At 33.0% G+C, this 11,682-nt stretch overlaps 1 long non-coding RNA gene across 1 annotated transcript; it reads left to right on the top strand.

The window, feature by feature from the left end:
* The first annotated feature begins 754 nt into the window (after positions 1-754).
* LOC126888211 (uncharacterized) lies at positions 755-6,417 on the top strand. The gene is made up of 3 exons (XR_007699450.1): positions 755-1,079; positions 1,179-1,412; positions 4,670-6,417. It is a non-coding gene; the product is annotated as an uncharacterized LOC126888211 (long non-coding RNA).
* The last annotated feature ends 5,265 nt before the right edge of the window (positions 6,418-11,682 follow it).

The raw sequence follows: 11,682 nt of genomic DNA, 5'->3' as shown, positions 1-11,682 counted from the left end.
GAGAATCGTACTTTGCAGTCACGATCTTAGTATTGACCTTCTAGTTCGAATGGCATATTGCTATATCTTTCCTGTCTTACTGTATGGAGTAAAAGCGTGGACTCTAACTAAGGATATGCTTAAACGCTTGACAGCCTTTGAGATGAGGGTATACAGATGACTACTGTGGGTATACGACTGCGCAACCTGAGAGAATGGTACGGATGTACATCAAAAATGAACTTTTCAGAGCAGCCGTCTCTAAAATACAAATAGCTATGATGATTGCCGACCTCCGTCGCGGAGATGGCGCTTAAAGAAGAAGACGACGACTACTAAAATAAACTGGGTCGACAGAGTTAGAAATAAGGAGGTCCTTAGAACGCTGAAGCTGAACCAAACAACACAACTGGTCAATATAATAAAGAGACGCAAGCTGGAATACTTCGTTCTCATTATGAAACACCCTGAAAAATACAATTATTATACATATTATTATATTATTGTATAATCTTTTAAATTGATCATCCAGGGAAAGATCCAAGGTAAACGTGGTCATGGGAGAAGAACTCATGGCTGAAAAATTTAAGGCAATGGTATGGAAAATCGGATACATCGTTATTCAGAGCTTCTGACAATAAAGTCACGATAGCGAATATGGTAGCCAACATCCCAGGCAACCAAGTGACGTCAACAACGTCGAGGAAACGTCAGTATTTGGAGGAATATATACACGTGGTTGAACATTACGTCATATCGACTTCTTTTGTAGGTGATTTTAAATACGTAAGATTAATGACGTTAAAATACGTTTAAAAGACGTTTTTATTTCAGCCAGCCTAAGTCTGACGTCACGAAATTGGGAGGAGCTTGGAGCTTAAAAGTTACAAAACTAAGGTTATGTTTGTATCGTTGTCGTTTGTTTGTCCTAGTCCTAGTATTTTGCCTATTTTGGATTCATTTTGATTTTGTTGGCTGTTTTGTGTGTATTTTTTAAAACTTTTGTTTGTCATTTGTAAATTTTATAAATTTACCACAATGCAAAGTGATTACCTATTTAAGGAAATTATTATTGGAAACTCCGCAGATGTTTTAGAAAGGTAGGCGAAACAATTTTTATTTACTATTCATTTTTCCCTGATATGTATCAATAATGATGAATTTTGCAAGCAATAACATTATTTCTTTTATTGTTTTAGATATTCATTGAAGCTGAAAATAATTGGAGATTTAGATCCATATACAATTCAGTCATCAGAATTGGATTTTACAGTGCATTCCATCAATTACTGTTATAATGCTATTATAGATAGATTGGTAGAGTCTCACAGTTACTACTTTAAGTAGCAGATGAAAGCATACAAAAGCCTTCACAACTGGATTTGTTGTGAAACATTTGATGTTTTGATGATTTTTATATTATTGTTGGAAAGGTAAGCCTTTATTTTATTTATTCACCATTAAAAATATATAGATAACAGTATTAGTGTCTTTCAGATAAATGGGTTTTAAATAAAGTGGTACCTCAACATACGAGGGTAATTCGTTCCGTAACCTTGCTCGTATGTCAAATTGCTCGTATGCCAAAGCAATTTTCCCCATTGAAATTACCTGAAATGTCATTAATCCGTTCCAGTCCCAAAAAATCACTTTAGTTGTTTTTGTTAAGTGTTTTTAAATAAGAAAAATGTTTTTACAAGAAGAAACATTTATTTATAAATAACAAAAAATACATACATATTATCGTCAGTGCTCTTCACTTTTTCGTCACACTTTGCTTATTTTCATCTGCAGCTCGTTTAAAAAACTGTCTAAAGATGTTTGTTTCTTCCTCCTATTCATAAATCGCTCGTGCCTTCTCACATATGATGCTTTGTGTTAAGGTTCCTGCTTGATACTGCTTCTCTGTCACCCACACCATCATTAGTTTCTTCATATTTTCATGGAGAGAGGTCCGGAGCTTGGAAGTTATTGTAACGCCCTTAGCTGGCATTATACCCTTTATCACCTCCTTCAAGTTAGAAGTAGGTAGTCATAAATGTTAATGTCAATGTTTAAAGTGGCATGAATTTTAATAAAAAGCGGTTGCTCGTATCTCAAATTTTGCTCTCATCTCAAAGCAAAACATCGTTCGCTCGGCGGCTCATATACCGAAACACTCGTATCTTAGGGCGCTCGTATATCGAGGTACCACTGTATTACATTTATTTACGTTTATATATCTGTATGAAACCAGACATATTGTCGTCCTAATTTGTAAACTGTGTAACTCCATATTTCTCTGAAAATGAGTTATTACTGCCATTTATTTGAAAAAATCCCTACTCGTTTAAAATAGGATGCACATGCATAACTTTACCAGAAGAGTAAATAGTGACATCTTCGTATACACTGTATCTCCATTGCAGAAAATTTAGTACGAAAAATATGTAACTCCCCAGTTTGTCATACCACACGATTGACCTCACTGTTTAGAAAGTGATATTTTCAAGAAAGAGTTGGTGGTAAATAATATTAATACACTCATTAAACAAGGTACAAATGTTAGTACCTATCTATAAAATATTCCATTTTAGCATTCTATCTTTTAAAATGGGAGATACGTAGTATTCGCATTAGTCAAATTTAGCGAAATAATTTTTTGTGCCTCTGTAAAATTTGGATAAATGGAGTTACACAGTTTACAGATTAGGTCGACGACATGTAATTGCTATGATAGAAAAGAGAATAATAAACAGTCATTATTAGCGTTACCAGGTGTCCCGATTTGCGCGGGACGTCCCGATTTTCAGGGGTCTGGGGACGCGTACCGATTTGTACCTGATCGGGACACTAAATGTCCCGATTTTCACCCACGAAATAATTTACTTAATCTATGATTTTTTTTTGCAATTTTGTCTGATTATTACTATTATGTAAGATTAAATACAGATTATAGAAACACCTTGTAGTCCAGTACATGAACTGTAAATACGGCGATACCGTGTAATTTTCAGGATCAACTCCGAATTGCATAAAAATTTGGACGGCTTGTGCCGTTGGTTGCTTTAAATCGGGGGGTGACAGTCACCCCTACTTTGGGGTGAAAAACCGCGCGTTTAAAATAAGTCCGGAGATGGATAAATTGACTAATTCTAAGCAATTTTATTTCTATAGAATTTTAACTTATTTAATACTTTTCGAGTTATTTACGATAGAAAATGTTTATTTTTCGACAAAAGATTCACGTTTTTAGGCGATTTTCAGAAATAACTCAAAAAGTAAGTATTTGATCGAAAAAAATATTCTTAGCAAGAATGTAGCACAATATAAAAAAAATTGTGAACTCGTCAAGTCTATAGACCCAGCAAAAGCAAAGGTGTAGCTCATGAAAAATACGTTCTTATTCGTCAAATTCCAAATCAAATATTTCAACGTGAAATAACCAAGAAATGAAGGACTTTTCGGGAAAAACCATTTAAATTTTTTTTAATAAAGCTTCATTTTTGTTTTTAAAAAGTTTCTAGCATCAAAACTAAGAGAGTTATTCTCAAAATCAAGTTGACTCCTTTTTTTTTGGTAAAAAAATCGTGAAAATCTCCTCCTACTTAGCACCCCAAATGAAATTAATCGTTACCGCTTTACAAACAATTTACTTATGTATTTTTTACATGATTGAAAGGGCCTGAATGAGTCACTAATCACGAGTATGCAAAATATGAACAGCCATATTTGAACCAATTTTTGTCTAACAGAAAAACAAAATGAATCTATCATATTTATAAAAGCAAAACCTACCTACTTTTTACTCCGTGAGCTTTTTAGTATCCTTAATACTTTTTAAGTTATTTTGAAAAAAGGGCATTTTCCAATATTTTAGGAAAAATTTTTTTACTATAAAACCAATTTTTTTTAAAACTAAGCACTCCCAACCGGAAACCTTACAGAACGTATAAACAATACACATATAAAGCAAATGGTAAAGCGGTAGCACTTAGTTTTAATGCTAGAGACTTTTATATAAAACAAAAATAAAGATTTTTTTAGGCACTTTAAAAAAAATTTTGCTCGAAAATTGTTTAATTTTTTGGTTATGTCAAGTTAAAACATTCGATTTAGAATTTGACGAATAAGAACGTATTTTTGATTAGCTACAACTTTGATTTTACTGGTTTTATAGACTTTCTGAACATACAATTTTTTTTGCTTTTTTAAAAGCTACATTTCTGCTAAGAATATTTTTTTTGATAAAATTACTCGAAAAGTATTGACTTAGTTTAAAAATTATATAGTAAAAAAGTTTTTTAGAGTTAGTCAGTTGATCCATTTTCATTTTGGTACTTATTTTAAACGCGCGTTTTTTTACCCCCGAGAAGGGTTAACTGCAACAGTCATCCCCCAAGTAAAAGCAACTAACGGTACAAGTTCAACTTTGAAGTAGACAGTAAGTAGAACCTAAAACCAGATTTTCATGCAATTCTGATTTATTTGTCCCGATCTACAACCCTAAATCCCGATTTGTTTTTGTTTATGTACCGATTAAAAACAAATCGCACCTGGCAACACTAGTCATGATTGTTTGTTCTAAAATTATATTATATCAATGTCTCATTTTAAAATATTCTCAATCATTGTAAAGAACGCAAATACTATAATGAAAATAAATTTTTGTAGTTGAAGCTTTCCCACAAAGATAAAATATTTTTTTTAGGTGAAGAATTCCCAAAAAGCTAATGCTAAACCACTAGATGCTTGGGTGATAGCCAGTTCCAATGGCATAGCAAATGCACATTGTATGTGTATTGCCGGTAATAGTGAAGTTTGCAGCCATATTGCAGCAATCTTATTTGCAGTTGAGTATGCCCACAGCAAGACAGAAGAAGAAGAACCCAATGCATGTACATATGTTAGAGCTATGTACATTCTCTGGTAAAAAACTAATGAGTTTTCAAGCTGTTCAGTCAGAGTGCTTGTTGCGCTCTCTAAACGAACTAAAATATAAGACGGCTTTGGCTTCATGTTGCAGCGATATGAAAATGGTTAGTCATTTTTAATTATAATGTACTTCTTTATCATGAGTATTTATGTATACGCTCTGAGCTTCGCTGGTGGCGCTCCTAGCAGATTACTAATTCAACTTTCACCGGTAATTTTTAAATTTATTATTCAATTGTTATCGCTTAACATTTACAACGCAAAAATGTAATTAAATTGTAATCGATTTTTTTAAGATTTTGCTAAACATTTTGACGTTCTATTGATAAAATATGAATTTCTTACTTCGGATACTTTCACAACTATCGTGTAGATGGCGCTAAGATTTTTAGATTAAATTATAATTACATATTACGGAACATTAAAAAAACTTAAATTCAGTATTTAAAACGTAAGTATATTTAAGGTAAAAATATATACCACAGCTTTGACCAACTAATATTTTTTATAATTAATGTTTTTAATTTTAATTTTAAATTAATCACTTTGACATTTATGTCAAATTTCCGGTAAACGTTTACAGACTTGCCAATACTGGTGCTCGCGAATTTGTAAATATCCCCTCTACGTACGAGCTCACAGCGTATCGGGCTTTTCATTCACAGTCATTTGTTTCGAGCTTCTGTCATGGGTCACATAATATTAATATTATATCTACGTCATACGTTATTGGTATACCAATGATACACATCAAAGACATATCGCGTAGATATATTAATATTATGTGACACATGACAGATACTCGAAACAAATGACAGTCGATAAAAAGCCCTATTAGTCTTTTAAGTGTGTATTATCAGATATCACATGTAAATTGTTTTTATCATTTTAATTTGGTTATTACAGTCCCTTAATCAAAAAATATATTTTTCAGGTGTCTGTGGATCGTTTTGTATGCAAAAATTTGTAATAATTATTTGAAATCATTTTGAGGATTATAAGAGTATGGAAATATAAATGTGAGAACACAGACTATTATAGTTTTGTCCTATTTTTTATCATTCAATCGTCTTCTTTAAAATTTATAAATATAAAGCAGATAGTTTTCATTGAAATTCAATATATTGGGTCTTATTTGTATGTATTAATTTTTGACTAAAGGTACGATTCCGATAACGACTGCAGACAGCAACTGCAAACATCAGTTGCAGTTCTCGGCGTTATGGACGTTACTACTTTGCACTATTTATCTGTATGAGACTGATTCCGACATCTGACTGCAACTGCTGTCAGGCAGAACGTCAGTTGCTAATAATTATGCAAATTATTAGTGCAAAATAATGACGTCTGTCATGGTGACAACTGTAACTGCCATCTGCAGTCGTTGTCGGAATCGTACCTTTAAAGTGTGTGGTATAATTATAATAATTATATATATTATATAACTTAAATGGTTTAAACTTAAGTTTGTTATTACATTGTGACTTAAATGTTTAATTTGTTAATAAATGATTTATTAGTTTATGTTGTTTCACTTTTGACACAGTAAATACTTATAATATAAAAAGTGAAAATTCTATGTATGTTATATATGTTGCATTGAGGATATTGCAATTCTATGCATTTTAACAAGCCTTCCATTTGGTTTTACTTAAATGGAAAAATTGCAATACTAACAATGCCCATACGAATAATTGAATGGGCCTGCCGAATAACGTTGTAAACGCCACATGGTTTGTTTTTGAGAAGTCAAAGGAAAAGTTTTAATATTGTGATGATGGTGAGTTTATACATTTTAAGGGTTAGTAATACAGTTTTTAAATACAAAATACAAACTGTATTACTCACCTTTAAAATGTATAAACTCACCATTATCACAATATAAAACTTTTTCTTTGACTTCTCAAAAACAAACCATGTGGTGGACCCATTCAATTATTGTGTATTTCTAAAACCATAAAATGAAAATTAAATCTAAAAAACGACGCAAAATCGACGTAAAAACTACGTTTTTCATATCACATATTTAAAACGTGATAAAAATGACGTGACTTATGGTGGGACATATTCACGTGATCTTCGACGTCGAAAAAACGTGATAAACTGACGTCGTTTGGTGATAATTATGACGTTTTTTCAACGTTTTATAAACGTTATTTGGTTGCCTGGGATGATATCCAACTATCGATAATGGTAATGAAACTAGAAGAAGAAGAAACTAGGATTATCATTCTCTCAGAGCAAAACTAAATTAATAAAATTTTCCAAAATGCCCCAAATTTTATTCAACAGTTGCTCACTATCTGTTGTTAATCAATATTCTCGGTACGATATTATTTTACTAAAGATAAAATTTGAAAAATCACAATATATGAACTTAAAGCTAATTGTTCCAAAAAGCTTAACATTCTTAAAACGCTTAGGCCCGCTTGCTCATTAGGAATTCAACTCTAGTTCAGCGCCATTACCGAGTTCAATGTATGAAGTGCATTGTACGGTGGTACGCACTTCGTGCCTTGAACTCGATAATGGCGCTGAACTAGAGTTGAACTCCGAATGAGCAAGCGGGCCTTAGTCATCTTCAATGGAGTACCGATGAAAATACTTTGAAGCTGACATAGATTTATAAAAATCTGTTCATAATAGCGCTTGGTGCCTATTCGGTGCTTTTCGCTCCAGTCCTATCAAGAGCATATTATACAAGGTGAATCTTCCTCATACCATAATGCCCAGGGCCCCCGCTACCATAAGTGCAAAGTGTGTAATGCACACGGGCGCCATCCTTTAGGGGCGCAAAAATTGAGGATAAAAAATTGCAAAATATTTACAAAAAAAATCAAAAAGCAAAAATTAATTTTAAAATAAAAGTTGAGAAATTAAATAGATCAGTTTTACTTTGTTTGGATGACATTATTAGTCTTTCTATAGATATAAAATAAAAAATCCTGCTATAAAAATAACAAACACCAATTCCGTAGACAAAACTGTAGATAATAAATACCTAACTAAGCCCTGATTTCGTGGAAAAATTCTAAACATGTAAGTAGTAGTGTGTGGGCGGTAATTCTATCTCATCTATAAGCCAACGATTGTGTGACACTCAAATGATGAATCAACAATATTTGATAATCGCGTACCCATAAAATAACTAATTAGACCGGCATGTATCGTCGTCCCCGTTAGCGAAATTATTTCGATTCGACTTTTTTGCAAATTACTCAAAATGAGGTCTTTATAACAAATCCAGAGAGCCAGGCGGTGCCTTGGTCGAAAAATTATTAAAACAAATTCACAAAAATAATTTTTTTCATTCGAACCAATTTTTTTAGCTCGCTTGGGTCATTCTGAGTAAAAAATGCCTCTTGTCATTTTTCACTAAAATTGATTGTTGTCGAGTTATACGCGATTTAAACTTTAAAAATATGCGAAAATGGCCATTTTTAAGGCTTAATAACTCGATTAAAAATTATTAATATGAGAGTCAAAAAGTGACGAAGTCAAAGTTTAAAACCCATTCTTCAAGATACTGAAGAAATTTTTGTCATTATTTTATTACAAAGCTGTTGTTTTTAATTATTAACAATTAGCGCTATAGCCCAAGCTGTATCGTTGCCCCCGTTAGCGAAATTATTTCGATGGTTTTTTTTGCAAAAGCTTACTCAAAAAGAGGTCTTTATAACAAATCCACAGGGTTCCAGGCGGTACCTTGGTCGAAAAATTGTTTAAACAACTTTTTTAAACAAATTCACAAAAATAATTTTTTCACTTCGAACAATTTTTTTAGATAATTTGGGTTATTCTGAGCAAAAAAGTTCTCTAGTGATTTTTCTCTAAAATTGATTATTGTCGAGTTAGGTATATGGCCATTTTTTCGCATTTTTCAAATCTTAAATCGCGTATAACTCGACAACAATCAACCTTAGAGAAAAATGACAAGGAACCATTTTTTACTCAGAATGACCATAGTTATCTAAAAAAATTTGTTCAAAATGAAAAATTTTCTTTTGTGAATTTGTTTAAAAAAAATTGTTTAAACAATTTTTCGACCACGGCACCGCCTGGTACCCTGTGGATTTGTTATAAGTATTATGGTAAGTCCCGTCTAAAGGTACGTTTTTACTGGCGCGGCTCGCTCGTTTAATCGCTGAAAGATCGTCGCTGAACAGGGTTGCCAGATTGGGGTATTTTCCCACAATTTTTTGGTAATTTGAAACCGTCTAGGGGAATTAAATTTGCGAATGTACATATAACTGTATATTATACCCTCATATAATCGAAGACGATAGGACCTATTAATTATTTCCAGGGCCTCTGTTAATAAGTAGTATAATTTTGGTTTACTCTTCTTTACATATGACTACTACTTCATTAAAATGTGCCAAAAATTTAAATTTGGGAAATTGGAGCTTCAATTTGAGGGAATTTCAGTTTCTAAGTGGGAGATTTATAAAATCACATCTGGCAACTCTGTAGCTGAACAGTGAATGCGGTGTATCTGATTGTGCGTGTGGTTGTGTGGATTGTAGGAGCCGTTTTGACTGAAGCGTCTATAACCTTTGTATGGGCGAGTCGAATAATATATTGCTTATATTATTCCGACGACTTTAAAATAGTACTCCCGGTCGCCTTTCTAAAACCGGAAGAATATTCCGACGACTTTAAAACAGTACTCCCGGTCGCCTTTCTAAAACCGGAAGTCCTAGGTCAAGTTTCTCACCTTTAGTACCATCCTTGAATCATAAGCTTTCGTTCGACATCTCATCTGTCATTCTACCTAGTGGAATGACGGAGGAGTTATTTTCACGGACGACGAACAGACGGGCAGACAGTCATGAAACCAGAAGTACGTATATATTTGTTCTCATCTTGCTATAGCGCGTCGAATATTACATCGCTTGTACTATTGACTTTAAAATAGTACTTGCGGTTGCATTTCTAAGAGCGGAAGTCTTAGGTCAAATTTTCTCACCTGTTGTAGTATCCTGGATCATAAGCTTTCATTGGACACCTAATTTTCATTCTACCTGGTATAATGAGGAGTTATGTTTACGGACGGACGGACAGACGACAGACGGACAATATTAATATTATTATTCAAAGAAAACAATTATTGTTAAAATACATGCGAGCAGAGGAAATAGAGGATGAAGAAAGAATTGTCCAATGCTACAAGATTAGAAAAACATGCAATATTTAAAAGAAGACATGAAGAAGGATACTTCAAAATTGTGATAAACAACCATTTATTAGGAAATTATGAAATGATACATACTTATAAAAACAAGCTTCACTTCACAAAAATTTCTCAAATACAAAACTCCGAAACACGCACCGCCAACAAATCACACAAGCAGTATACCGCAATCGATGCTCAGATTCAGCGACGATCTTTCAGCGATAAAACGTACCTTAATGGACAAAATTTGAAAATCGCGTTACTCTGGGTTCGCCATCCACAAAAAGGTGGGATGTTGTGAGGTGAGCAAAAATGTTCTCGAGTTAAGTCTAAACCCTCTATGTGTGAGAAGATGGTTAGCAGAATTGATTCAATAAATCCCCTTAAACTTTATTTAATTAAGATTTGCTATGGTGTTATTTTTTGTTCCTATTTTGCTTTATTTGCATCTACCTACCTACCTTCAAAAAAAAATTTAAAAAAAAATATCAAAATGCCTTAAGGGGCGCCAAAATCATTTTTTGCACACAGGCGCCAGTAGTTCTTACGGGGGCCCTGATAATGCCTGGTATGCTGATGGCGTCTGAGAACGTCATACCGTTACTACTACCGAGTGCACATGACGTCTTATGCAGATATGCACGACATTCGTTTAGAGGTGTATTAATTGTTTGACATTGACTGAAACAATGTATTTCATGAATCAATGTATAAAACAGTTGTATTTCTATTGAGTACGTAGATAACAGTGTATTTATAACGTCGCGTCGCCTCAGTTTAGATTCATATTATGGATGAAGCAATTCTAAAGTCATCTCCACCAAAACACTACAATGTAAATGTAGCGAAAAATCAAGTTAGCACCCAGGTCGCCTTAGGTATATTTAAAAATAAAACGAGATAATACCCGAAGGTTGGCTGTATACCATCTAGTTAAATAAAATTAACATGAAGTAAAACTCCCTAGTGTAGTTGGTATATTTAATAAAAATTCTAAAAATTTTTAAAAATCCTAACGGATTACGTTCAAAACGTTTTCGGACTTATCAGTCCATCATCAGTGAACCTAAAAGTAAGTAATCTCACTTAATAAAATTGAAAAAGGGTGAAATTTTGAATGTTAAAAAATTGAAAAGTGTGTTTACGATTAGGATTTAGCAAGGACAGAGAGTAAGTAATCGTAACCACACTTTTCAATTTTTTAACATTCAAAATTTCACCCTTTTTCATTTTTATTAAGTGAGATTACTTACTTTTAGGTTCACTGATGATGGACTGATAAGTCCGAAAACGTTTTGAACGTAATCCGTTTGGATTTTTAAAATTTTTTAGAATTTTTATTAAATATACCAACTACACTAGGGAGTTTTACTTCATGTTAATTTTATTAGGTATACTTCGTCAGCAATGAAAGGGTTAATAGAACATTCAATAATTACCACAAAATACCCTCTTCTTCCACTAACAATATCCAACATCTTATCATAAAACCTATACCTAAATTAATTACTCCACTACTTAAAAATATTGACCTCCGTCTGGCTAGCCTGTTTCCTATACCTTCATTTCGCCCCAGGGATAAACATCTTTTTTAATAGACACCTTACCCACAA

This window comes from Diabrotica virgifera, chromosome 7 (genome assembly GCF_917563875.1).
Source record: "Diabrotica virgifera virgifera chromosome 7, PGI_DIABVI_V3a".
In the NCBI taxonomy this organism is placed as follows: Eukaryota; Metazoa; Arthropoda; class Insecta; order Coleoptera; family Chrysomelidae; genus Diabrotica; species Diabrotica virgifera.
The sequence above is the reverse complement of the archived record's forward strand: the minus strand, read 5'-3'. Positions and strand labels throughout refer to the sequence as shown.